The sequence below is a fragment of the Ovis canadensis genome, chromosome 13 (assembly GCF_042477335.2).
Source record: "Ovis canadensis isolate MfBH-ARS-UI-01 breed Bighorn chromosome 13, ARS-UI_OviCan_v2, whole genome shotgun sequence".
NCBI classification, from domain to species: Eukaryota; Metazoa; Chordata; class Mammalia; order Artiodactyla; family Bovidae; genus Ovis; species Ovis canadensis.
The window spans coordinates 18,106,319-18,133,433 of record NC_091257.1 but is presented as its reverse complement, the minus strand read 5'-3'; the positions used below and the strand labels follow the sequence as shown (position 1 = coordinate 18,133,433).

Genomic DNA, 27,115 nt, shown 5'->3' with positions numbered 1-27,115 from the left:
GCTCCAGGCAAGAGTGCACTCTCCCTTCTCACAGCTAAGGAGTCCTTGAGTCTCATCAGCTTAACTTTCTTGAATAGCCCTTCCCTGGCCCACTGCATCTCCCTGTAGTATCTCTCAGTTGGACCTTGTACCAGCTTCCTGTCTCTGCTTTGCCATCATTGCCACTCCAAAATGAACATCTTCTCATCTGGTGATCACCTTCTCACTGAAAATTTCCTACCAGCTACCGGTGTGTGCGTGCTCAGTTGTAGCTGAGTCCTTGTGGCCACACGGGCTGTCACCCTCCAGGCTCCTCTGTGTCTAGGATTTTCCAAGCAAGAATCCTTGAGTACGTTGCCATTTCCTTTCCCAGTGGATCTTCCCTACCCAGGGAGCAAACCCAAGTCTCAGGGCATCTCCTGCATTGGCAGAGGATTCTTTACCACGGAACCACCTGGGAATCCACCTGGGAGTGTGGAGCTGTCCACGTCCTCCACTTTCTTCCACAAGGTTCTGGTGTAGGTAGAGTTCCAGACGAGGCAGTGAAGAAAGGGAGACGACCTCAATGGAGGCTGCCTTTATTCAGGCAAGGAGGGGCAACAGCCAGTCTAAGGACCAGGCAGATCACGCGGGGTCAGGGAGGCTTCATATTTAAGGGGAGGTTTTGTGGAAGTAATAGGGGAAGACAGTCAGGCGGCACGTTTGGGTAGTCTTTAGCTGAGATGGCCGTTTGTGGATGAACAGGGGCAGGGGGTCCCGGGCGGATGCAGTCTGCCCGGAGTATCAGGGCTGGACTTAAAGTTCAGCTTTGTCATCCCTGAAGTCAGGTGGTTCAGCAAGGGCCCTTGTGGCTGTTATCTTTGTGCAGGCCTGAGGCCTTTGAGGTCTTTATCTTCTTTTCTAGGCTCGAGGACTCCTTCACTGGGAGACCTCTCAAGGCATTCGTCACAGTATTTTTGAGGCTATTTTCTTCTTTGACTCCCTTCTTGTACTACACTGATAATTCCTAAGGAATATACTTGGTTTCTTCATCTTTGAGTCCCCTAGCACCTCACTTTATGCAGCCATACTTAAGGTCTTCATTTTTAATAGAGTTTGTGGGTGAATGGATATTACCAAGGCTAAAAACTGAGTCCAAATGAAGAAGAGTAATGCCATGATTTAAAATTCTGAAATGGAACCTAGCAATAATGTAATCTAAGTCATTTACTTTAAAAAAATTGTATGCTAGTAATTTTCTACTTTTGATAAAAGAAAGACACATGGAAGGAAAGATTAATTCTGTTTCTAGTTAGAGACAGATTCTAATATTGGATATGAATATAAAGTAAACATTCTATATATATTGAAAGGTAGTGAAGCAAACTGTAAGCTAAGAGCCAGCTTTCCAACAATCAATTCAGTTCAGTCGGTCAGTCATGTCCGACTCTTTGTGACCCCATGGACTGCAGCACACCAGGCTTCCCTGTCCATCACCAAATCCCGGAGTTTGCTCAAACTCATGTCCATCAAGTCAGTGATGCCATCCAACCATCTCATCCTCTGTTGTCCCCTTCTCCTCCTGCCCTCAATCTTTCCCAGCATCAGGGTCTTTTTCAGTGAGTCAGCTCTTTGCATCAGGTGGCCAAAATATTGGAATTTCAGCTTCAACATCAGTCCTTCCAATGAACACCAGGACTGATCTCCTTTAGGATGGACTGGTTGGATCTCCTTGCTGTCCAAAGGACTCTCAAGAGTCTTCTCCAACACCACAGTTCAAAAGCATCAATTCTTCTGCACTCAGCTTTCTTTATAGTCCAACTCTCACATCCATACATGACCACTGGAAAAATCATAGCTTTGACTAGATGGACCTTTGTTGGCAAAGTAATGTCTGCTTTTGAATATGCTGTCTAGGTTGGTCACAGCTTTTCTTCCAAGAAGCAAGCATCTTTTAATTTCATGGCTGCAGTCACCATATGCAGTGATTTTGGAGCCCAAGAAAATAAAGTTTGACACTGTTTCCACTGTTTCCCCATCTATTTGCCATGAAGTGATGGGACCAGATGCCATGATCTTCATTTTTTGAATGTTGAGTTTTAAGCCAGCGTTTTCACTCTTCTTTCACTTTCATCAAGAGGCTCTTTAGTCCCTCTTCACTTTCTGCCATAATGTTGGTGTCACCTGCATATCTGAGGTTATTGATATTTCACCTAGCAAGCTTGATTTCAGCTTGTGCTTCATCCAGCCTAGCATTTCACATGATGTACTCTACATATAAGTTAAATAAGCAGGGTGACAATATACAGCCTTGACACACTCCTTTCCCCATTTTGAACCAGTCATTTGTTCCATGTCTGGTTCTAAATTGCTTCTTTACCTGCATATAGGTTTCTCAGGAGGCAGGACAGGTGGTCTGGTATTCCCATCTCTTTAAGAATTTTCCACAGTTTGTTTTGATCCACAGAGGCAAAGGGTTTAGTGTAGTCAATGAAGCAGAAATAGATGATTTTCTGGAATTCTCTTGCTTTTTCTGTGATCCAGAAGATGTTGCCAATTTGATCTCTGGTTTCTCCGCCTTTTCTAAATCTAGCTTGAACATCTGGAAGTTCTCGGTTCATGTGCTGTTGAAGTCTAGCTTAGAGAATTTTGAGCATTAGTTTGCTAGTGTGTGGAATGAATGAAATTGTGCAGTAGTTTGAACATTCTTTGGCTTTGCCTTTCTTTGAGATTGGAATGAAAACTGACTTTTTCCAGTCCTGTGGCCATGCTGAATTTTCCAAATTTGCTGACATGTTGAGTGCAGCACTGTAACAGCATCTTCTTTTAGAATTTGAAATAGCTCATCTGGAATTCCATCACAACCACTAGCTTTGTTCATAGTGATGCTTCCTAAGGCCTACTTGACTTCACACTCCAGGATGTCTGGCTCTAGGTGAGTGATCACACCATCATGGTTGTCTGGGTCATTAAGATCATTTTTGTATGGTTCTTTTGTGTATTCTTGCCACCTTTTTAAAATATCTTCTGCTTCTGTTAGTTCCATGCAGTTTCTGTTCTTTATTGTGCCCCATAGAAAGCAGCACACCAGGCTTCCCTGTCCTTCACTGTCTCCTGAAGCTTGCTCAAGCTCACGTCCATTAAGTCAGTGATGCCATCTAACCATCTCAAGACTATATGATTTCTTTGCTAAGGAGTTGGACACAACTTAGCAACTGAACACCAATGGGAATATCAAAAGGATGTTATCATATTTCATAATACATTATCATCTGGAAAATCTAAAACATTCAGAATGCAAATATGCCCACAGAAGTAAAGTAGAAACTTATAAATAATACGTATTCTATAGAATGGCTAGAAAAATCTCAAAATCAATATTGGAATCCCCTAGGGTGACAGAGAATAATGATATCCCTGTGCCTTACTAAAAAGTAATAATAAAACAAGTAATGAAAAACAAATGAGATAGAAAAGTCAAAAGCTATCCCCATAGTTTTTATTTGCTTGAGCTAGAGGAGTGAGTGGAGAAGGCAATGGCAACCCACTCCAGTACTCTTGCCTGGAAAATCCCATGGATGGAGGAGCCTGGTGGGCTGCAGTCCATGGGGTTGCTAAGAGTTGAACGCAACTGAGCAACTTCACTTTCCCCTTTCACTTTCATGCATTGGAGAAGGAAATGGCAACCCACTCCAGTGTTCTTGCCTGGAGAATCCCAAGGACGGCAGAGCCTCGTGGGCTGCCGTTTATGGGGTCGCACAGAGTCAGACACGACTGAAGCGACTTAACAGCAACAACAGCAGCAGAGGAGTGAGAGAAGACTTCAGAAAGTGGTCCCCCTCCCTTTTTTTCCCCAGACTTCAATTTTATTTTAAACACAAAGCACATTGAAGGGAATTTTCTACAGGGTATTCAATGGCTGTAGGTGTCACCAGGAAACAGAAAAACCTTCGGTCTAAGTTAATCACTTAACAGCTAGGATTAAAATGAAGAGGCTAATTGGGTCTCCCTATTAGGGTGGTGTTTGCTTGCTTCTGCTTTGTCCTTTGACGGATTAGAGGAAAAATAGGAAATATCTTACAGTTACTGTCCCCAGCTAGTTATTCATCCATTTAGTGGGCATTCATTGTGCACCTCTGTGTTTATTTGGGTTGGCCCTTAAGCAGATGGGGACACATCAGTGAACAGAGATGAAAATCCCTCCTGTGTGGGAAGAAGCAGACAGCAGACATAAACATCAGAAGTAAATGCATAGAGTGTAAGAAGGGGATTTGTGCTTTGAAAAATAGAGTGGTCACTAAGAGGGATCAGAAGTGCTGAGATGATGGCAGGAAGGGATGCAGTACTAAATGGAGGATTGAGATAGGCCACAGTGAGAAGGTGGCATTTGGAGGTGGAAAGTGAAGTACCTGTGTAAACTACCCTTGTTTCATATGGAAGAGCATCACTGGCAGAGAAAGCCCCATGCAAAGGATGGGATGCCCAGTTGGTTGAGGAAGTACAGAGAGGCCAGTGTGGCTGGAACAGAGTGAATGAGGGCAGGAGCCGAAGGAGATGAGGTCAGGGAGGAGAGAGTTCAGGAGCTGACATAGTTTAGATGAGTCACTTTGGCCTCTCTTGAGAGTGGCAGAGGAAGAAGTCTGGTGGACGTGATAGATTCAAACAAGAGATGATGATGATTCACTAGGCTTGTGGCAGTGACAGTTGTGAGAAGTGACCCAGTTCTCACTTACCTATTTTATTTTTCTGCACAAAGTATAATGATTTTTTTTAAAAATTACATGTAATATAGGCAAAATGGTTTCCATATTTTTTGTAAATTAATTTTAATTGGAGGCTAATTACTTTATAATATTTTTTGTAGAGGTTTTTGCCATACATTGACATGAATCAGCCATTGGTGTACATGTGTTCCCCATCCTGAACCCCTCTCCTACCTCCCTCCCTATCCCATCTCTCAGTGCACCAGCCCTGTGCACCCTGTCTCATGCATCGAACCTGGACTAGTGATCTGTTTCACATATGGTGATATACATGTTTCAATGCTATTCTCTCAAATCATCCCACCCTCGCCTTCTCCCACAGAGTCCAGAAGTCTGTTCTTTATATCTGTGTCTCTTTTGCTGTCTTACATATAGGGTCATTGTTACCATCTTTCTAAATTCCGTATATTTGTGTTATTATACTGTATTGGTGTTTTTCTTTCTGGCTTACTTCACTCTGTATAATATGCTCCAGTTTCATCCACCTCATTAGAACTGATTCAAATGCATTCTTTTTAATAGCTGAGTAATATTCCATTGTGTATATGTACCACAGCTTTCTTATCCATTTATCTGCTGATGCACATCTGGGTTGCTTCCATGTCCTGGCTATTGTTAACAGTGCTGCAGTGAACATTGGGGTACACGTGTCTCTTTCAATTCTGGTTTCCTTGGTGTGTATGCCTAGCAGTGAGATTGCTGGGCATACAGTCCCAGCAATTGTATGCCCAACAATACAATCATATGCCCAACAGTACAATCATATGGCAGTTCTATTTCCAGTTTCTTAAGGAATCTCCATACTGTTCTCCATTGTGGCTGTACTAGTTTGCATTCCCACCAACAGTGTAAGAGGGTTTCCTTTTCTCCACACCCTCTCCAGCATTTATTGTTTGTAGACTTTTTGATAGCAGCCATTCTGACTGGCATGAGATGGTACCTCATTGTGGTTTTAATTTGCATTCCTCTGATAATGAGTGATGTTGAGCATCTTTTCATGTGTTTGTTAGCCATTTGTATGTCTTCTTTGGAGAAATGTCTGTTTAGTTCTTTGGTACATTTTTTGACTGGGTCATTTATTTTTCTGGAATTGAGCTGCATGAGTTGCTTGTATATTTTTGAGATTATTCTTTGTCAGTTGCTTCATTTACTATTACTTTCTCCCATTCTGAAGGCTGTGTTTTCACCTTGCTTATAATTTCCTTCATTGTGCAAAAGCTTTTAAGTTTAATTAGGTCCCATTTGTTTATTTTTGCTTTTATTTCCTATACTCTGGGAGCTGGGTCATAGAGGATCCTGCTGTGATTTATATCAGAGAATGTTTTGCCTGTATTTTCCTCTAGGAGTTTTATAGTTTCTGGTCTTACATTTATATCTTTAACCCACTTTGAGTTTATTTTTGTATATGGTGTTAGAAAGTGTTCTAGTTTCATTCTTTCACAAGTGATTGACCAGTTTTCCCAGCATCACTTGTTAAGGAGATTGTTTTTTCTCCATTGTTTATTCTTGCCTCTTTTGTCAAAGATAAGGTGTCCATATGTGTGTGGATTTAGCTCTGGGCTTTCTATTTTGTTCCATTGATCTATATTTCTGTCTTCGTGCCTGTACCATACTGTCTTGATGACTGTGGCTTTGTAGTATAGTCTGAAGTCAGGCAGGTTGACTCCTCCAGTTCCATTCTTCTTTCTCAAGATTGCTTTGGCTATTTGAGGCTTTTTTGTATTTCCACACAAATTGTGAAATTATTTGTTATAGTTCTCTGAAAAATAGCATCAGTAGCTTGATAGGGATTACATTGAATCTATAGATTGCTTTGGGTAGTATACTCATTTTCACTATATTGATTCTTCCAATTAATGAACATGGTATATTTCTCCATCTATTTGTGCCATCTTTGATTTCTTTCATCAGTGTTTTATAGTTTTCTATATATAGGTCTTTTGTTTTTTTAGGTAGATTTATTCCTAAGTATTTTATTATTTTCATTGTGATGGTGAGTGGAATTGTTTTCTTAATTTCATTGTTAGTGTATAGGAATGCAAGAGATTTCTGTGTGTTAATTTTATATCCTGCAACTTTCCTATATTCATTAATTAGCTCTAGTAATTTTCTGGTGGTGTCTTTTGTAGGGTTTTCTATGTAGAGGATCATGTCATCTGCAAACAGAGTTTTAGTTTTTCTTTTCCAATTTGGATTCCTTTTATTTCGTTTTCTTCTCTGATTGCTGTGGCTAAAACTTCCAAAACTATGTTGAATAGTAATGGTGAGAGTGGGCACCCTTATCTTGTTCTGACTTCAGAAGAAATGCTTTCAATTTTTCACCATTGAGGATAATGTTTGCCTGGGTTTAGCACAAAAATAAATGAAAGAGAAACAAAGGAGACTATAAGAAATATCAACAAAACTAAAAGCTAGGAAAAACTGTTTAAGTCAATAAGTTTTTAAGGAAATTCACATATTCTGGTTCTGTCCACTGCCAATCACCTTAGTTCCTCCAAAATCATAATCTTCAAGATAAGATTATTTTTGTTCAGTTGCCAAATTATTTCTGACTCTGCAACCCCATGAACTATAGCATTTCAAGCTTCCCATAGCCCTTTCAAAAAGAAATTTGCACAGTCCACAGTTGTCAGTCCATAATTCTTTTAGTTGGGCTTCTTTGGTGAGATACAGACACACTTCAAAATTCCTTACCCATAATCTTTGGGATCCAGTTTCCTCAAGCAATTTACTTTAGGATGCTAGAAGTTAAATATAGCAAGTACATTGCTGTTCATTGTTTCATCTTCTTTAATATTGAAAAGCCTTGTTATATCCAATTTTTACTCATGAAAATGAAAAGAAAGTGTTAGTCACTCAGTCGTGTCTGACTGCGACCCCATAGACTGTAACCTTCCAGGCTCCTCTTTTCATGGATTTCCCCGACAAGAATACAGGAGTGGGTAGCTATTCCCTTCTCCAGGGGATCTTCCTGACCCAGGGATCAAACCCAGGTCTCCTGCCTTGCAAAAAAAAAAAAAAAGTTACAGGTCTCATTGTCACCACTGCAATAGAATTACAGTGATGGAAGCAAAACCTGTGTTCTCAATGGAGCCATGTTAATTTTGCATATATCTTGAAGGTGGTGTTTTCTCAGGATTTGGTCTGAGTTAGGAGACAGATAGAGTTTGGAATAATGCTAAGGTTTTTGGTCTGAGCAACTCCAACAGTGGATTGTCTTCAGCTAAGCAAGGGAAAACTGGGAGAAATATGTTTCTGGGGGAGAAATCAGAAGTTCAGTTTTAGATATTAGACATCCCCCTGGGATGGCAGTGTTGGGTATCTGTGTACCGGCTGTTGGGAGTCCTAGGCATGTGGACTTAAAGGGCCCATGTGTCCATACTTGTTATCTGCTAGCCTGTTCCTGAAAACTTTCACAGACCTTTCGGAAGTTCTCAAAGGCTCCGTCCTTTGCTGGCCAGATGTAAGTATATTGGTAGGACCATCTATTGTTGTAGATGATGACAGCATGTGTACACTGGGTAACAGGGCACTGAGTCTGAGTAGGCTGCACTCAAAGTCATATCCAAATGGATGAGATGATATAAGTGCTGAAATGGAGTCTTAGATAATTAAGCATGTAACGGTTAAATGCATCTAATGCTGAAAATTGGGACAGGAGTAAGGCTACAATTAACCTTGTGATGCATCAGAAAGAATGATATATTCCCCAGGAGTAAATCACTTACCCATGTAATGCAATTACATTCTTTTAGGGCAGTGGTGGACCAGTGGGTAAGCCATATCCTCCAAGGCATTAATGGAACTCTGTGTCCCAAATAATGTGGCTCAGGCCATGGTCATTTTTAAGGGAGGGAACAGATATCATCAAAGTAGGGAAAGTTGGAGAAAATAAAAATAAAAGTTATATATATTGCCATGGATAATAAACATGATTTTGATCATAAACATGATCTAGATCTTGCTAGAAACCCCAGACTAAAAATAGTTTTGCATGGAGAAAGAAGAGTGTGTAATAGGTATGCTGAGGGCAGAGGATCAAGTCTTGGTCATTTTAATATGTGGGTATACAATAAATGTTGGTGGTTTTTTTTTCTTTTTGGCCATGCCATGCAGTATGCCAGATCTTCCCCAACCCAGGATCAAACCTATGCCCCCTGCATTAGGAATGTGGAGTCTTAATCACTAAACTCACAGGAAAATCCCAATGTTGGTGAATTTTAACTGCACGTTGAAATGTACTTGATCAGTAAGAAGTGAGGAATGGATATTGGGCAGGCAGTTAGTCAGCTAGAGGATATTAAAAAATACCCCAGAAAGAATCCCTTGACGAGAATGTATCAGTTGGGGTGGTTTAGGATGTTTGGGAAAGTATTTTAAAAGTGTCCATCAGCTTCAAACAATTGTAGGGCAACAAGGGTTATTCAAAGTTGATGAAATCTTACCAATGATTGACAGTAGGGTATTCATGCTTAACAGGCCCCAGATCTTTGTCTTCTTAAGGTAATAGCTGTTATGCCTTGGATTTGAAGTATGGTTTTTAAAAACTCATCCTCACTGGTATAGCATAGAGCCTTCTAGATTTTTCTCATGTCAGACAGCACCATAGCTGCTGGAGCTTTCCCATCTGGAGCAGAGTAACCTGTAGAGCACCCTTTCACAATTTCTGGTGTTCCTAAAGGAATAAAGAAAAGAAATTGGGGAAGAGCTGTCAGAGGAAGAGTAGTCCTGAGTAGGCTTTGGAACATTGGCATTGAGTCCTTCTTTAACATCACTGGTGGCTCGAATCCTTGAACCTAAGTGTTTCAGATTTGCCCTTTCTAGATGGGCTTCCCTGGTAGGTCAGCTGGTAAAGAATCCACCTGCAGTGTAGGAGACCCCTGTTTGATGCCTGGGTTGGGAAGATCTGCTGGAGAAGGGTTAGGCTACCCACTCCAGTATTCTTGGGCTTCCCTGGTGGCTCAGATGGTAAAGAATCCGCCCACAATGCAAGAGACCAGGGTTCAATCCCTGGGTTGGGAAGATCCCCTGGAGAAGGGAATGGTTACCCACTCCAGTATTCCAGCCTGGAGATTCCATGGACTTGCAAAGAGTTGGACACAACTAAGTGACTTTCACTTCACTTCACTTCAGACAGAAATTCCAGGTTCACTATCCAATTCCTTTATATTCAGGACCTCCATGTTATAAAGCTAAAGGAGCATCATTACCCTCTGGTCCATGTGAACGAGGCCTCCTGGAGTGCTGTAGTCCTTCAGGATTACAGCCTGCTTGGCCTTCTGCTGTGTTTCTGCTTGCCTTGCCATTGATTTGGTCCAGACTCTAGAATGGCTCAGCATACCATGTGATTGTATTTTCTGTCCTCTTGATCTCACTCTGGACTGTGAGAGGCTTCAGGGAAGAAGTTAGATTTTATGTGTTTATATTAATAATAAAGCCTCTCACATGACACCCTTCACACAGAGTTGCTCAATAAATCTTTCCGAAATAAAGTTGACCCTTGAGCAACACAGGGATTTGCGACACTGACCCTCCATCCAGTAAAAAAATCTATGTATAATTTACAGTCAGTTTTTTTTTTTTTAACTGTCTTAATTTGTGGGATCTTAGTTTGTCAACCAGGGATTGAACCCGTGCTCTTGGCAGTGAAAGCACAGAGTCCTAACCACTGGGCAACCAGGGAATTCCTTTGTCAGCCCTTTTTATATGAGTCCTTTGTATCCGAAGTTCTGCATCCCTGGATTCAACCAACTAATGTTAGAACTATAGTATTTGTTGTTGAAAAAAACCAGGCTGTAAGTAGCTTATGTTGTTCAAGGGCCAGCTGTACATGTTGTGACTTGTTGAGACTTGACTATGTATTGGCTTTGTGTAAAATATTTCACCTGTTCTTGTCCCTTAACCAAAATAGTGATCCTCATGGGGGTGCACATTGCCTTCATTTCTCCTTTGAGGATGCTGCGATGGGGAGCAGGTATTAATATATAAGGAGACAGTGAATGAAGACAGTTTTAGAAGGTATAACTGAAATAGAATGTTGGAGAAAAGTTGATTAGACGAGCATGTTTAAATGTTGATAGGATGTATTCAGCTGTAAATTAGAGACGGACTTTCATAGTTGAGAGACCTGAAAATTGATGTTTGGAGATGAACTCAGAGTACAGGCACACGGAGGAATGGACAAGACGCTTATTCTCCTGATGCAGGAATGAAGATGAGATAGATTCAGTGAAACTTGGTGGGTGGGAAGCTCAAAGTTCCTGTCTGAATCCTTTTTTAAAAAATCTTTGAAGGAAAGAAAGTTACCTATTCAGTTTGAGGAAGAAGTTTGTGGTGGTCACAGTGATGGTGATAGTAGTCTTAAGGAGACTGGCAAGAGCATGAAATGCTTTGTGCAGAAATTCAGAGTCTGAGGCAGCTGATTCAGAGATCCTCACATTTTTATGTACTTCCATCAATTTGTATGAATGAAATTGTCTCTTACGTTTAAGAGATTAAACTACAAATTAAAATTGTAAGTATACATTTGCTTTGTATCTACCAGAAAAAAAGAAGTTTGAATGCTAATTTCTTCAGTCATGTCCAACTTCTTGTGACCCCATGGACTATAGCCTGTCAGGCTCCCCTGTCTGTGAGGATTCTCCAGGCAAGAATACTGGAGTGGGATGCCATGCCCTTCTCCAGGGGATCTTCCCTACCCAGGGATTGAACCTGTGTCTCTTAAACATCTCCTGTATTGGCAAGCAGGTTCTTACCTCCACCTGGGAAGCCCTAAAAAGTAAGTTTGGCCCAGTTTAATAAAGAGGGGTCTTCTGCACCAAGGCGAGGTTTGAGTTTTATCAAATACTTTTAAAGAAAATAAGCTTTCCTTTTCCTGATCTCTACTTCTTGATTCAGGCTAAAGTTATATTTGCAGCCAGATGCTATGGGAAGTAGAGAATGAGTATCTTCAATAGGATTCTTTTGCTTGAAAGAGACTCAACTCAGAAATCCAAGCCAAAGGGTAGCAAGAAAACTAGGAGGTTATTCATCTGTATAGCTGAAAAGTCCAGAAGTCCAGCTGGATCAAGAGCACAAAACTATAGTCATGGTGTCCCTTCTTCCCCTTCTCTCAGCGCTGCTTGTTTCTTTGTGGGTTTCATTCTCTGGCATGGCCTCGCATTTTGTTGGCAAGATAACCCCCTTCCCCACACCCACCCCCACTGCTCCAGGTTTAGAGTTCAGGTCTCAGGTTTGAATCCCAGTAGTACTTTTATAGGTCAGATAACAGTGTCCATTCCTAGTCTAATTCATGTCTCTTGAAGGAATGTTTGTTTTTCATTGACTCCTTGGGAGGGAGACCAAACCCATCCCTGGAGTCAGAAGTCAGAGTAGAGTGACTTTTTCCCAAATCATCTGGACAGAGAGTGGGAAGAGAGAAGACCCATAACACTTGACCCTCTGAGCCACCAGGGAAGCCCATAATGATTGTCTAGATGCCATTATCAGAAGCAGGGACAGTAGATGTGATCTTGAAAACAGTTTTGTTTTGCTTTTTTTTCTTAGAGTAGATAAAAGTAAAATTGCCCAATGTAATCATATTCTCCACAAAGTTTTCTGGCCCAGTGCATTTTCCCTGGCCACATAATTTGGGCAGCGTTGATTGGACCCATAATGGGTCCAATAATATTTGAAAATATCTATTTTTCCAAGAAATAGAAGCTTTCAAAGACACGCTACATAGATTCCTTCCCCTCATCCTCTTATGATCCTTGCTTTTCATCTTGGTGTCCTAGTTTTGCCATTGTACATCTGCTTCTCTATTTTGGAACTTGGTAAGAAATAGATTTGTGTGGATATACTGATTTAGTATGAAATTATAATGAAAGTAATTTGCATATTCAAACCCTCTCTTAATGGGAGGAAAATCAGTGATAATTGCAACCTAAATGTCTCTCAGGGAAATTAAGTGGGTTAGTAGGGGCATATTGACTGTTGCATGGAAGTAACATGAAGTGTATACACCCAAGCCCTGAACTTGTGATGATTTCTTTTTTTGACTTTCTAACACAGAGTATATTTTCCTGTCTGTGATTTGCTATTGTGTTGTCCTTATAGCTTCATGTTGTATTAGCTTCATGTTTTGAATGAGATCAATTGGAAAGTACTTTGGTAACAACTGTTATTTTGGCTATTATTATTTAGTTGAAATGATGTCCAGTCACTTGTTTGTATTATTACTACAGCCCTATCTGCCAGCATAGGTTCTACTTCAACATTGTACAGCTAACATTTTGTTTGGTTTGGGATGTTCATGCATTCTTTTTTTTGTAACAATATTTATTCTTCAATAAAGCCTTTAAAACTGGTCAACATTAAAAAAACTTTAAAAATTTAACTGGATGTATATTTATGTCATATACTGAGGTAGGAATAATTGGAAAATGTTTCTTATGTATAAGGAGAGGTTGGAAGGTGTCCAAATTTAAGTATTGGACTTACTGGATTTGATGTCCTTGTGATACATTTAGATGAGCAGATGTGTCCATCTTAAGTTAGGGTAAGAACTCTAGAGATCAAGAGAAGACAGACTAGAAATAAATGATTTTAAACAAAAGGGTGTGATCTATAGTTGAAAAGTGTATAAGTCAGGCTCTGGAGGTTGGGAGGCACATAGGAGGTATCTGAAATTAGGACACTGTTCCAGCTAGGATTATGGGACTGGTTTGGGGATATGAGTGCTTGAAGTTATCTAAGGAATATCCTAGGGTGGGAGTGAATGCACAGCTCTTGAAGATAATTCTGGCAGGTGCTGCTCATCTTCTGGCTCGACATGAAGCCCATCAGCTCTGTGGGCTGCTTTCTGCAGATGTTCATCATGATTATGTCCCTTCCCGTGGAGTCCTCTGCCTTTCTGGTCACGGCTTAGGACCACTGTGTGGCCGTCTGTCTCCCACTGCACTACCCATCCATCATCACGGACCAGTTTGTCATCAGTGCGGCCATCTTCATCATCTTCTGCAATTTGCTGGCCACACTGCCTATACCAATTCTGGCTGCCAGACTCAGTAACTGTGCCAGCAATGTAGTGGGAAACTGTATCTGTGCCAGCATTTCTATAGCAAAGGTCTGCTGTGGGGGTATTCACCTGAATAAGCTCTACCAACTTGTGAGGGTTTGGTGCCTACTGGGTTCTGATCTGGCCCTTATCTTGCTATCCTACTGCTTCATCTTGAGAAAGTGGCAGACTTGAAATTCTGGCTCATTCCAGCCTCTCTGAAACCATAATGGTTCCAGTCTTTTTCCATGGAATTTTATCAGGTAAATACTTTATGATAATTTCACCTGTCCATTCAAAGATTAATATATGAGTGGCCTGAGGGACATCAGGTTTGTGTGCATCTGTTCAGGTGTATTTGCTTTCCCTGACATTGTTTGCATTGTTGGTTATTGCGCATCCTTATTCTTCTATACAACTTGGCCCCGTCCCATGTTGATGGATTGACAGTTCAGACTCCCCCCTTTCTCTTCCTTTTACCTCCTTTTGGATTACCTTCTTGAAAAATACATATATTTCTCCACCTTCATCTCCAGAAAAGAGAAGGTTTAAGCTCTCCTCTCTTTCCAGAAAAGAAAGTTTTTTTCTGAGATCATTTTCTTAGACCAAGAGGCATAAAGAACAGTGAGCAGAAATACAGTTCAAGGGGGTGTTCTTTCTGAGTGTATGTTTTTCTCTGTTTTCCTTTTCAAAAGCTCGGCCTTCTTTAATTTTCACAATAGAATCAGCTGAATATTTGTTTTGAAAATGTCAGCTGAGTTTTATGTGACAAAGGTAGCGGATGATTTTTGTGATTTTTATGATTTTATGATGACAAAGGGCAAGCTGTGACCCTGCAGGGAAGACTCCAGTACTGGAGTCTTGTTGGATCTAGCCCCCCTGGTTCATTCTTACTGCTGAGGGCTCAAATTCAGTGCTTCCTGCTCAAAGAGTGTTTCTGATGTCCAGCCTCAAATAGCCAGGCAATCCCTATCATATCATGTGACTTCATATTGATTTTATGTAAAATATTTTTATTAAGGATGAAACAATGTCATTTGCAGTAATATGGATAGTAGCTGAGTCTAGAGATGATCATACTAGAGATGATCATACTAAATGAAGTATGTCAGAAAGAGAAGACAAATACCATGTGGTATCACTTATATGTGGAATCTGAACTACAACACAAAGGAACCTATCTACAAAACAGAAACGTAGTCAAAGAGAACAGACTCGTGATTGCCAAGGGACAGAGTGGGTGGGAGAGAGAAAGATTGGGAGTTTGGGGATTAGTACGTGCAAACTATTGTATATGTCATGGATCATCAACAAGGTTCTACTGTAGTAGCACGGGGAACTATATTCAATATCCTGTGATGAACCATAATTGAAAAGAATATATATATATATATACACATATGTATTTGTACATATATGTAATATATATACACATATATTTAATATTGTAAATCAACTATCAGTTCAGTTCAGTTCAGTTCAGTCGCTCAGTCGTGCGACCCCATGAATCGCAGCGCGCCAGGCCTCCCTGTCCATCACCATCTCCCGGAGTTCACTCAGAAATCAACTATACTTCAATAAAATTGAAAAAATAAAATATTTTTTATTGAAGATTAGCATATATACAAAAAGTAAAGGGATCTTTTTTTTTAACTTTTTATTTTTACTTTATTTTACAATATTGTATTGGTTTTGCCACACATTGACATGAATCCACCACGGGTGTGTCATCAGCACCCGGAAGCCCTCCTGGTGTTCCCTTGGAGTCACTATGAGCTGAGAGTAACCGCTGTCCTGACCTCTATTAGCAGTGACTGCAGTTGGAATCTCAGAGGAAGTCCTTATTTGGGCCCAGCTTCGTTCCTCAGTGTTTCATTTCTGATATTCTCCTATGTTTTTATATGTAGAACTAATGTATTCATTCTCAGTGCTGTATCGTGTTCCTCTCTGTGCATATATGTATATATATGGACTTCCCTAGTGGCTCAGATGGTAAAGCGCCTGCCTACCATGCAGGAGACCTGGGTTCAATCCTTGGGTCAGGAAGATCCCCTGGAGAAGGAAATGGCAACCCACTCCAGTACTCTTGCTTGGAAAATCCCATGGACAGAGGAGCCTGGTAGGCTACAGTCCACAGGGTCGCAGAGTTGGACACAACTGAGCGACTTCACTTCACTGTGTATATACCTAATTTATTTCATCTGTGCTGCTGTTGATGGGCATTTACTCATTTTCAGCTTGGGGCTATTACGAACAATGCTGTGGTGACATTCTTGAATATATATATTTTGGTGAGCACTGTGGGAATGGATTTTAATTCTGAAACTACGTGGTGTACACCATGTGGTATGTATTTATTCAGACATTTTCTAACTCCACTCCCATTAAAATCTAGTCTTACAAAGGTGAAGGCCTTGTTTTACATTTTTGTCTTGCTTATGTTTCTCTTTCAGGTTTTTTCCAGCATAATTGTCATATAATAATCCATATATATTTTTTACACTGAGTTTTGATAAATGTATACACCCATAAAACCATTACCACAACCAAGATAGTGACACAGTCACCCCCAAAAGTCTGCTCTTGCTCCTTATAATTGCCGTTTCCCTCTTCTCCCTGCATTTCCCATCCCAGGCAACTGCCAATTTGCTTTCTGTCGCTTATACATTACTTTGCATTTTTTAGAATCTTGTATAAATTGGATCATAAACAATATACTCTTTTCTTTTCACTTAGCATACTTTGAAAGTCATGTTGTTGCACATATCAACAGTTTATTTCCTGTTGTTGATGAGTAGTTTTATTGTATGAATATACTACAGCTTATCCATTCATCTATTGATGGACATTTGATTTGATTCCAGTTTTTGTCCATTATAAATATGCCGCTAGAAATGTTGACATATAAAACTTTCAAGCATGTGCTTTCACTTCCCTTGTGTATTGTATATAAGTGTGGAATTGCTAGTTCATATGGTAGGTCAACTTAACTCCATAAAAAACTGTCATCCTGTTTTCTGTGTAAGAATTCCAGTTGTCCATATCTTTCCCAGCACTTTGAACAATCTTTGTTTTTCATTTTATCTCATCTAGTGGGAGTGGTGGCATCTCATGGTTTTAATTCATATTTCCCTAATGACTGATGGTGTCGAGCATTTTTAATGCATTACTTACCATTTGTATATATTCTTTAGTGAAGCATCTGTTTAAATATTTTGTTCATTTAAAAAATTGGGCTGTTTTTCTTATTGATTATGAGGTTTTAAAAATATATTCCAAATAAAAGTCCTTTGTTACATCTATATTTTACAAATATTTCTCCTAGATTGTAGCTTGACCTTTTAGTCTCATAGCAGTGTCTTTTGTCTTAATAGTCTATCACCAGGAACTAGAGCAGTGGTTAGCACATGTTGGCACTAATAATTGTTCCTTGAAAAGCAGATTTAATGAAAGGCTCCTAGCAAGTATCTTCGATTCCAAACCAAGCTTAACCAGTCCCAGAACCTTTCATCTTAATCAATACATTATTATATATAGGCATGTATACTATAATGAAGTACATTATAATAAAGTAATACATGTTAACTTCAAGGAATTTTGGATGTAAAAGAGAAATAATAGCTAACTAATAATAATAAATAGTTTTGAGTTATTGCTTTGTGCCAGACCTTGGTCTAGGCACTTTCTGTTCCTTAAAAAAAAAAAAAATATATATATATATATATATATATACACACACACGTAGGATATATATGTGAGACTGTATATAATATGTATATATAGCTTTTCATTCCTTAAAATATATGTGTGTATATATATATGTGTATATATATAGTATATACGTGTGAGACTATATATGTATTTTAAGGAACAAAAAGTGTTTAGACCAAGGCCTGGCACAAAGTAATGACTCAAAACATCTTATCTCAAGTATTGTTTTTCCAACAACTCATAGTTGGGACTGGAAAGTTAATTTTAGAAAATAAGTAGTATATGGGCTTCCCTTGTGGCTCAGCTGGTAAAGAATCCACCTGCAATGCAGGAGACCTGGGTTCAATCCCTGCATTGAAAGAATGTGTTGGAAAGAATAATAGTATATAGACAGACATTAACCTTGTGGCATTTATACTCTCCTACTTAAAATTTTAGGTATAAAAGAACTGGAGCCAATTATACAGAGTGAAGTAAGCCAGAAAGAAAAACACCAATACAGTATACTAACACACACACACACACACACACACACATATATATATACATATATATATATATATATATATATATATATATATATATGGAATTTAGAAAGATGGTAATGATGACCTTGTATGCGAGACAGCAAAAGAAGCACAGATGTGTAGAACAGAATTTTGGACTCTGAGGGAGAGGGTGGGATGATTTGGGAGAATGGCATTGAAACATGTATACTATCACGTAAGAAACGAATCACCAGTCTGTGTTTTATACAGGATACAGGATGCTTGGGGCTGGTGCATGGGGATGATCCAGACAGATGATATGGGGTGGGAGGTGGGAGGGGGGGTTCATGTTTGGGAACTCATGTACACCCGTGGTGGATTCATGTCAATGTATGGCAAAACCAATACAGTATTGTAAAGTAAAATAAAGTAAAAATTAACAAATAAATAAATATAAAGTAAAAAAAAAGTAGTATTATTAATACAGTTAGATAATGAGACAAAGGCCAGAGTACATTTGTTATCAAGAAATCACAATGAACATTTTCATCTGATTCTTAAAAGAAATATGTCCTTTTCCCCATTTCTTTCTTTCCCTCATGGGAAACTGCTCAGTAGATAAATACTTCGGAGTTTTTGGTATAAATTATCTCCTGGTTTACTGCTTACTGAGCTATCTAGGTGGCTCAGTGGTAAAGAATCCTCTTACCAATGCAGGAGATGTAAGAGATGAGGGTTCAATCCCTGGGTCAGGAAGATCCCCTAGGGTAGGAAAGGTCAACTCACTCCAGTCTTTTTGCCTGGAGAATCCCATAGGATCACAGAGTTGTACACAACTGAGCAACTAAGCACAAACACTTATATGTGAGATAGGTGTTGTAGTTGCTATAATTTTCCCTATTATAAAAATAAGGAAACTGGTGCTGATGGAGATGAAGTTACCGTGTTCCAAGTCACTAAGTGGGAAACTGGTTCAGCCAGTGTTTGAACAAGACATTCTGACTCCGCAGGCGATGGAGGTGGGATGTGAAGGAGGTGTGCAGAGGGCTTCAGGGAGTGCAGTGACTTTTTCCACCACCCAGCTTTGCACTGCTCGACGGGCTGTGTGAGCTTATGATGCCTTAACATTTTTGAAGGGTATTTAAATATAACATTTTTTAAGAGAAATACCTGTATTCAGGTTTTGGGCTACATACTTTGTTTTTTTTGTTGTTGTTTGTTTGTTTGTTTAGTTTTTTATTTTTTAAATTTTAAAATCTTTAATTCTTACATGCGTTCATACTTTGAAGACCTAGATAGACATGTAGCTATAGGAATGGCTGAGTTTCTAGTTGTGGAGACCAGCTTGGTTGACTGCAGCTGTGGTCATTGGGTTCCATGGGCCACTTGGCTTCACAGGGTCATGTCCCCACGCCAGGTGGACAGAGCCAGCCTCGGGTCACAGTGCCTCCTCCCCCTTCTCTTCTCTCCATGTTGTTAGACGTGATGATTAAATAGCTTTCAGTGTGCCATTTTACTAGACCATTCTTTCTTAATAAAACAAATGTCTCTGTCTCTGTCTCTCTCCTCTTTTCTCTAAATTTTGGGAACATATTTCTTTTGGGGTAGGTGGGAGACAGAGGATGTATGGGAATTTTAGTAGTTTTTAAGAATTATTGGGTGGTCTGTGGTAAGTCTTATCAAAAACTGGATAAGTGCTTTTCAAGAAATCAAATTTGATCAGATTTGGGGGCAGAAAAATTTGTAAGGAGGGGATCCTCGGCCAGCACTTTGTCAACAGTCTGGTGCTTATTTTACTCAATTGAAATATTCCACAGTCATTGAGAAGATATTCAAGTAGTGCTTGGGCAACACAGAATGTATGAAAGTGTGCAGCAAAATCATGCAGCTCTGTAAACCCTTATACTGCTTCCATTGCTGATGTGGCGACCAGATGTCTCTTCTGTGAGCTGCTCTTGGTAGTGTTTCCCAATCACTAGAGTTATTTGAAGACTTACTTCCTGAATATCTCCAGCTCTGTATACTTATATGTATGTGTATGTGTATATCTATGTGGGTGTATTTATAGTGTAACTTAACTTTGTAGATCTTTTATTCGTCTATGTCAAGAAATGGAGAACCTGACTTTATAATTTTTGTTAATCCATATTAAACTAATTTTCCACTGGAGTATTAGCAGATAAAGTACATTTTGCAAGGAGATAATCTTAACAGCTCAAAATATTATTTCAAATTTGGTATAAAGAGATGGAATTATAAATTGTAATGTCTGGAGATGTCAAAAAAGCAAATATCTGGAAAATCAAATCTAGTAAATACTGTCTTTGATACACTCTTGGTTTGTCTTGCTGATATTTGTGCCTTTATGAAGGAGTAGCTGTCAACTTTGGCTACATGTTGAGTCACCAGAGAAGCTTTATAGCCTTACAGACATAGAAAACAAATGTATGGTTATCAAAAAGGAAAGGTGGGGGGGATAAATTAGGAGGTGGAGGTTGGGATTAACATATACACACTACTATATATAAAACAAACAAGGGCCTACTGTATAGCACAGGGAATTCCACTCAATGTTTTGAAATAACCTATAAGGGAAAAGAATCTGAAAAAATATATGTATAACTGAATCATTTTGCTGTACACTTGAAACAAACAGAAAATTGTAATCAATTACACTTCAATTAAAAAAATACCTTATGACCCAGCAATCCCACTTCTGGGCATACACACCGAGGAAACCAGAATTGAAAGAGACACATGTACCCCAATGTTCATCGCAGCACTGTTTATAATAGCCAGGACATGGAAACAACCTAGATGTCCATCAGCAGATGAATGGGTAAGAAAGCTGTGGTACAAATACACAATGGAGTATTACTCAGCCGTTAAAAATAATTCATTTGAATCAGTTCTGATGAGATGGATGAAACTGGAGCCGATTATACAGAGTGAAGTAAGCCAGAAAGAAAAACACCAATACAGTATACTAACACATATATATGGAATTTAGGAAGATGGCAATGACGACCCTGTATGCAAGACAGGGAAAGAGACACAGATGTGTATAACGGACTTTTGGACTCAGAGGGAGAGGGAGAGGGTGGGATGATTTGGGAGAATGACATTCTAACATGTATACTATCATGTGAATTGAATCGCCAGTCTATGTCTGACGCAGGATGCAGCATGCTTGGGGCTGGTGCATGGGGATGACCCAGAAAGATGTTATGGGGAGGGAGGTGGGAGGGGGGTTCATGTTTGGGAATGCATGTAAGAATTAAAGATTTTAAAATTTAAAAAATAAAACACTAAAAAAAAAATTAAAAAAAAATACTGATATCTGGACCACATTCCAGGTGATTCTGGTTGAATTGATCTGAGGTGTTAGAATCATGATTTGTAAAAGACTTCCAGGTGCAAAGAAGTCTCAGAACCACTGTCCAAAAGGAAGAGAAAGCAGCAAGGGGCATCTGTGACCAAAGACTCCGAGCAGCAAGGGTAGCTGGGGAAATATACTTATGAATCTTTGGAGAAAGTGGCTCTCATTTGAGTGTTGTAAGCCAGATATTCAGTGTTATGAAAATGCTTGTTGTTGTTGTTCAGTTGCCAAGTCATATCTGACTTTTTGCAACCCCATGGACTGCAGCACGTCAGGCCTCCCTGTTTCTCACCATCTCCCAGAGTTTGCCCAAATTCATGCCCATTGAATCAGTGATGCCATTCAGCCATCTCATTCTCTGTCACCCTCTTCTCCTGCCCTCAATCTTTCTCAGCATCAGGGTCTTTTCCAGTGAACTGACTGTTCACTTCAGGTGGCCAAAGTATTGGAGCCTCAGCTTCAGCACCAGTCCTTCCAGTGAGTATTCAGGGTTGATGTCCTTTAAACTGACTGGTTTAACCTCCTTGAGGTTCAAGGGACTCTCAAGGGTCTTCTCTAACACCATAATTTGAAAGCATGAATTCTTTGGTGCTCAGCCTTCTTTATGGTCCATTTCTCACATCTGTATATGACTACTGGAAAGACTATAATCTTGACTATATGGATCTTTGTCAGCAGAGTGATGTCTTTGCTTTTTAATACCCTGTCTAGGTTTGTCATAGCCTTCCTTTCAAGAAGCAATTGTCTTCTAATTTCATGGCTACAGTCACCATCCACAGTGATTTTAGAGCCCAAGAAGAAGAAATTGGTCACTGCTTCCATCATTTCCCCTTCTATTTGCCATGAAGTGATGAGACCAGATGTCATGATCTTAGTGTTTTTTTTTTTTTAATATTTAGTTTTCTGAGAACTCTTCACTATGACCCATCCATCTTAGGGGCCCTACAGGGCATGGCTCATAGCTTCATCAAGTTATGCAAACCCCTTCGCCATGAAAAGGCAGAGATCCATGAAGAAAAATGCTTACATAATGGAAAATCAGGAAATAAATAGGATTCTGTGGTCAAGGGCTTCCTAAAGTTGGATAACTCAGGAGGCTTCCTCAGAATAAAATTCCGACTTTGTGACCTTTCAAGGAGAGTTCTCCAAAGGTGGTTCTCCTACCTTTTGTGTTATGGATGAAGATGTTAGGTAGTTCCATAGCCAAACTTTTCAAAATCATTAACGACTATGCGTTTATGCACTAAACCTATAAGAGGCACATTAAATTTGTGATTTCATGAGTCTATTTGCAATTTAACAGTGAGAAAAAGTTTAATTGGTTTAAATAGCATTATAAATAAATACACAGATGCTCTAGGGCAAAAATATAAGGAAGGTGAGCTATGAATCAATTTAAAAATATAGGGGACTTCTCTGGTAGCCCAGTGGTAACAGTCTGGATCCCAGAGTCTGTGCTTCCAATGCAGGGGGCCTGGGTTATAAATATTTTTTTTTTTAATGTGGGAAACATTGAGCCAGTAAAGACAATGCATCTTAAAAGAATAAAATGGCATCATAAAGAGTTCCAGAGCTCAGAGTTTTCAAGGAATTGTTGTTCAGTCGCTAAGTTGTGTCTGACTCTTTGCAACCCCATGAACTGCAGCACACCAGGCTTCCCTGTCCTTCAGTATCTCCCAGAGTTTACTTAAATGCATGCTCATTGACTTGGTAATGCCATTTACCAACTCATCCTCTGTTGCCCGCTTCTCCTGCCCTCAGTCTTTCCTAGCTTTAGGGTCTTTTCTAATGAGTCAGCTCTTTGCATCAGATGGCCAAAATGTTGGAGTTTCAGCTTCAGCATCAGCACCTCGAGTGAATATTCAGGGTTGGTTCCCTTTAGGATTGACTGGTTTAGTCTCCTTGCTGTCCAGGGGAACTCTCAAGAGTCTTCTCCATCACCACAGTTTGAAAGCATCAGTTCTTCGGCTCTCAGCCTTCTTCATGGTCCAACTGTCACAGCTGTGCATGACTGCTGGAAAAACTACATGTTTGAAAGAACGGTGCTCACCAACATGGAGGGACCAGGAAACAATGACAGAATCATGCCATGGACCTTCATGAACAGTTTTTTTTTTTAACTGGTTTTCAGAAATATGAAGATGAAAATGATAAAGCTCAAAGAAATGACATTCTCAGAAGAAAAACCAGGGAAGGGATGAGCCTATTTCTGAAGAGGCAATTGGTAAATAGGAGAAATCAAAGCCATTCAAATCAAAACTGTTCAAGTCTAATTTTTCCAGCAAGTGGAATGAACTGGATCCAAATTAAAGCCCAGTTTAGATTAGACAAAAGGTATGATCCAACTATATATCCAATTAAATCCCTGACGGGAGGAAAAAAATGAAGTTTTCTGCCCTTCAGTTGCCTGGGCTGTTACTTAACTTTCTAAAAGCAGATATTTTGAACACATTTTATGTTCTTCTTTTCTCTTTTTTAAAAATTTCTTTAAATACAGTTATCCCCCAAAGCCTGAATCTTGAGTCATCATCATTACGAGGCTGCCAGAAAACATAACACAGTTTTGGATTGCCTCAGCAGAAAAATAGCATCAGCTGTTCTCTGACTGGGTTGCTCAGCAAAATGATCTATTTTTCATAGTCAGTTTAGCTTCCCAGAGTCTCTGATTTCGGAGATCTGGTGTGAGGCTTAATTGTTATCTAAGCATAATAGGTGTACCTGGTATATATCCTTCCAATGTTGGTTGAGCTATTTCAAATCCTGAAAGATGATGCTGTGAAAGTGCTGCACTCAATATGCCAGCAAATTTGGAAAACTCAGCAATGGCCATAGGACTGGAAAAAGTCAATTTCCATTCCAATCCCAAAAAAAGGCAATGCCAAAAAATGCTCAAACTACCGCACAGTTGCACTCATCTCACACACTAGCAAAGTAATGCTCAAAATTCTTCAAGCCAGGCTTCAGCAATACATGAACCGTGAACTTCCAGATGTTCAAGCTGGTTTTAGAAAAGGCAGAGGAACCAGAGATCAAATTGACAACATCTGCTGGATCATCAAAAAAGCAAGAGAGTTCCAGAAAAACATCTACTTCTGCTTTATTGACTATGCCAAAGCCTTTGACTGTGTGGATCACAATAAACTGTGGAAGATTCTGAAAGACATGGGAATACCAGACCACCTGACCTGCCTCTTGAGAAACCTGTATGCAGGTCAGGAAGCAACAGTTAGAACTGAACATGGAACAACAGACTGGTTCCAAATAGGAAAAGGAGTACGTCAAGGCTGTATATTGTCACCCTACTTATTTAACTTCTATGCAGAGTACATCATGAGAAATGCTGGGCTGGAAGAAGCACAAGCTGGAATCAAGATTGCCAGGAGAAATATCAATAACCTCAGATATGCAGATGACACCACCCTTATGGCAGAAAGTGAAGAGGAACTAAAAAACCTGTTGATGAAAGAAAAGAGGAGAGTGAAAAAGTTGGCTTAGTGCTCAACTTTCAGAAAATGAAAATCATGGCATCTGGTCCCATCACTTTATGGGAAATAGATGGGGAAACAGTAGAAACAGTGTCAGACTTTATTTTGGGGGGGTTCCAAAATCACTGCAGCTGGTGACTGCAGCCATGAAATTAAAAAACACTTACTCCTTGGAAGGAAAGTTATGACCAACCTAGATGGCATAGTTAAAAGCAGAAACATTACTTTGCCAACAAAGGTCCACCTAGTCAGGCTATGGTTTTTCCTGTGGTCATGTATGGATGTGAGAGTTGGACTGTGAAGAAAGCTGAGCACAGAAGACTCAATCCCTTTGAACTGTGGTGTTGGAGAAGACTCTTGTGAGTCCCTTCGACTGCAAGGACATCCAACCAGTCCATCCTAAAGGAGATCAGTCCTGGGTGTTCATTGGAAGGACCGATGTTGAAGCTGAAACTCCAATACTTTGGCCATCTCATGCGAAGAGTTGACTCATTGGAAAAGACCCTGATGCTGAGAGGGATTGGGGGCAGGAGGAGAAGGGGTTGACCGAGGATGAGATGGCTGGATGGCATCACGGACTTCATGGACATCAGTTTGAGTGAACTCCAGGAGTTGGTGATGGACAGGGAGACCTGGCGTGCTGCAATTTATGGGGTCTCAAAGAGTTGGACACGCCTGAGCGACTGAACTGAACTGAATGTTGGTTGAGAACTTGGAGGCGATGGTGATGAGCTTTTTCTCCCTAGTCAAGGAACAGATCTTCCTTCTGGGGTCACGTACAAGGTAGAAAGAACAATATAATGAGCACCCATATACCTACCACCCAGCTTAAGAAATAATTTATACCTAAATAGTTGAAGTCCTTTTATGTACTTGTCCCCAAATTGCATTGCCTTCTTTCCCCACAGAAATCATCACTCCTATAAATTTTAACAGCAGCTTTATTGAGATATAGTTAATATTTTATACAATTGAATTATTCAGTTTAATATCGAGTTATGCAATAATCCCATAATCAGTTTTAAAACATTCTCATCACTCCAGAAAGACACCTAGATGTTGTTAGCATTCATTCTCCTTTCCTATCACCCCACCAGACTCTCAGCACTAGGCAACCATCAGTCAACTTTATATCTCTGTGGATTTACCTGTTTTGTGTTGATTCTGTTTGTATGAAGTTTATAATTTGTGGTCCTTTGTAACTGGCTTTTTTTCACTTAGCACAATGTTTATAAGGTTCAGCCATCTATCAGTAAATGACTGAAAAATAATTCATTGTGTGGATATACCACATTTTGTTTATCCACTCATCATTTAGTTGACATGTGTGTTATTTCCACTTATTTTGCGGCCATAAGCAATACTTCTTTTGTGAATACTAGTACAGATTTTGTGTGGATGCATTTTTTCAATTTCCTTGGGTATATATCTAGGAATGGAATTGCTGGGTCATATGGTTACTCCCATGTTTTACTTTTTGAAGAATTCCCAAACTGTTTTCCAGTGTTGCTACAGCATTTTACATTCCTAATGGAGTTCTAGTTTCTCTATATCCTCATCACCTCTTGTTATGATCCTACTATTTAACTCTAGCCATCCTAGTGTGTATACAGTGGAACCCCACTGTGTTTTTTATTTTCATTTCACTGATGATTAGTGACATGGAGCATCTTTTTTACATGCTTATTGGAAATTTATATATTGTCTTTGGGAAAATGTCCACTCATTTTTAAATTGGATTATTTAGGAACTCTTCCACCTCCATATTTTTTGAGTTCTAAGAGTGCTTTTTATACTCTGGATACTAGATCGATATATCATTATCATATATATGATTTGCAGATATTTTCTTTCATTCTGTGGATTATTTTTTCACATTCTTGATAGTGTCTTTTGCAGAAAGTTTTTTTATAAAATCAGATTTATCTATTTTTCCTTTGATTGATTGTGTTTCAGGTGTTAGATCTAAGAAATCATTGTCAGATCTGAAGTCATGCAGATTTACTCTGTATTTTTTTCTTCTAGGAATTTTATAGTAGGTGTTTGATCCATTTAAAGTTTTATAGTAGGTCTTTGGTCCTTTTTCTGTTAAATTTTGGATAGGCTGTGAAGTGGTGAGGGTCAAGTTCATTCTTTTGTGTGCCGATATCTACTTGTCCCAACACCTTTTGTTGAAAATATTATTCTTTCCCCACTTGAACTGCCTTGGCACTTTTCTGGATATATACCCAAGAATTGAAATCAGGATCTCAAAGAGATATCTGCTCCCAGTGCTCACTGTAGCATTATTTACA

At 39.5% G+C, this 27,115-nt stretch overlaps 1 protein-coding gene and 1 non-coding gene across 2 annotated transcripts in view; one reads left to right on the top strand and one right to left on the bottom strand.

The window, feature by feature from the left end:
* PAK5 (p21 (RAC1) activated kinase 5) overlaps positions 1 to 27,115 on the top strand; it is a 429,702-nt gene that overhangs the window by 13,509 nt on the left and 389,078 nt on the right. The gene's annotated exons all lie outside the window — the stretch shown is intronic.
* Positions 7,740 to 7,848, bottom strand: LOC138417926 (small nucleolar RNA SNORA1). Its single transcript, XR_011248344.1, has one exon. It is a non-coding gene; the product is annotated as a small nucleolar RNA SNORA1 (small nucleolar RNA).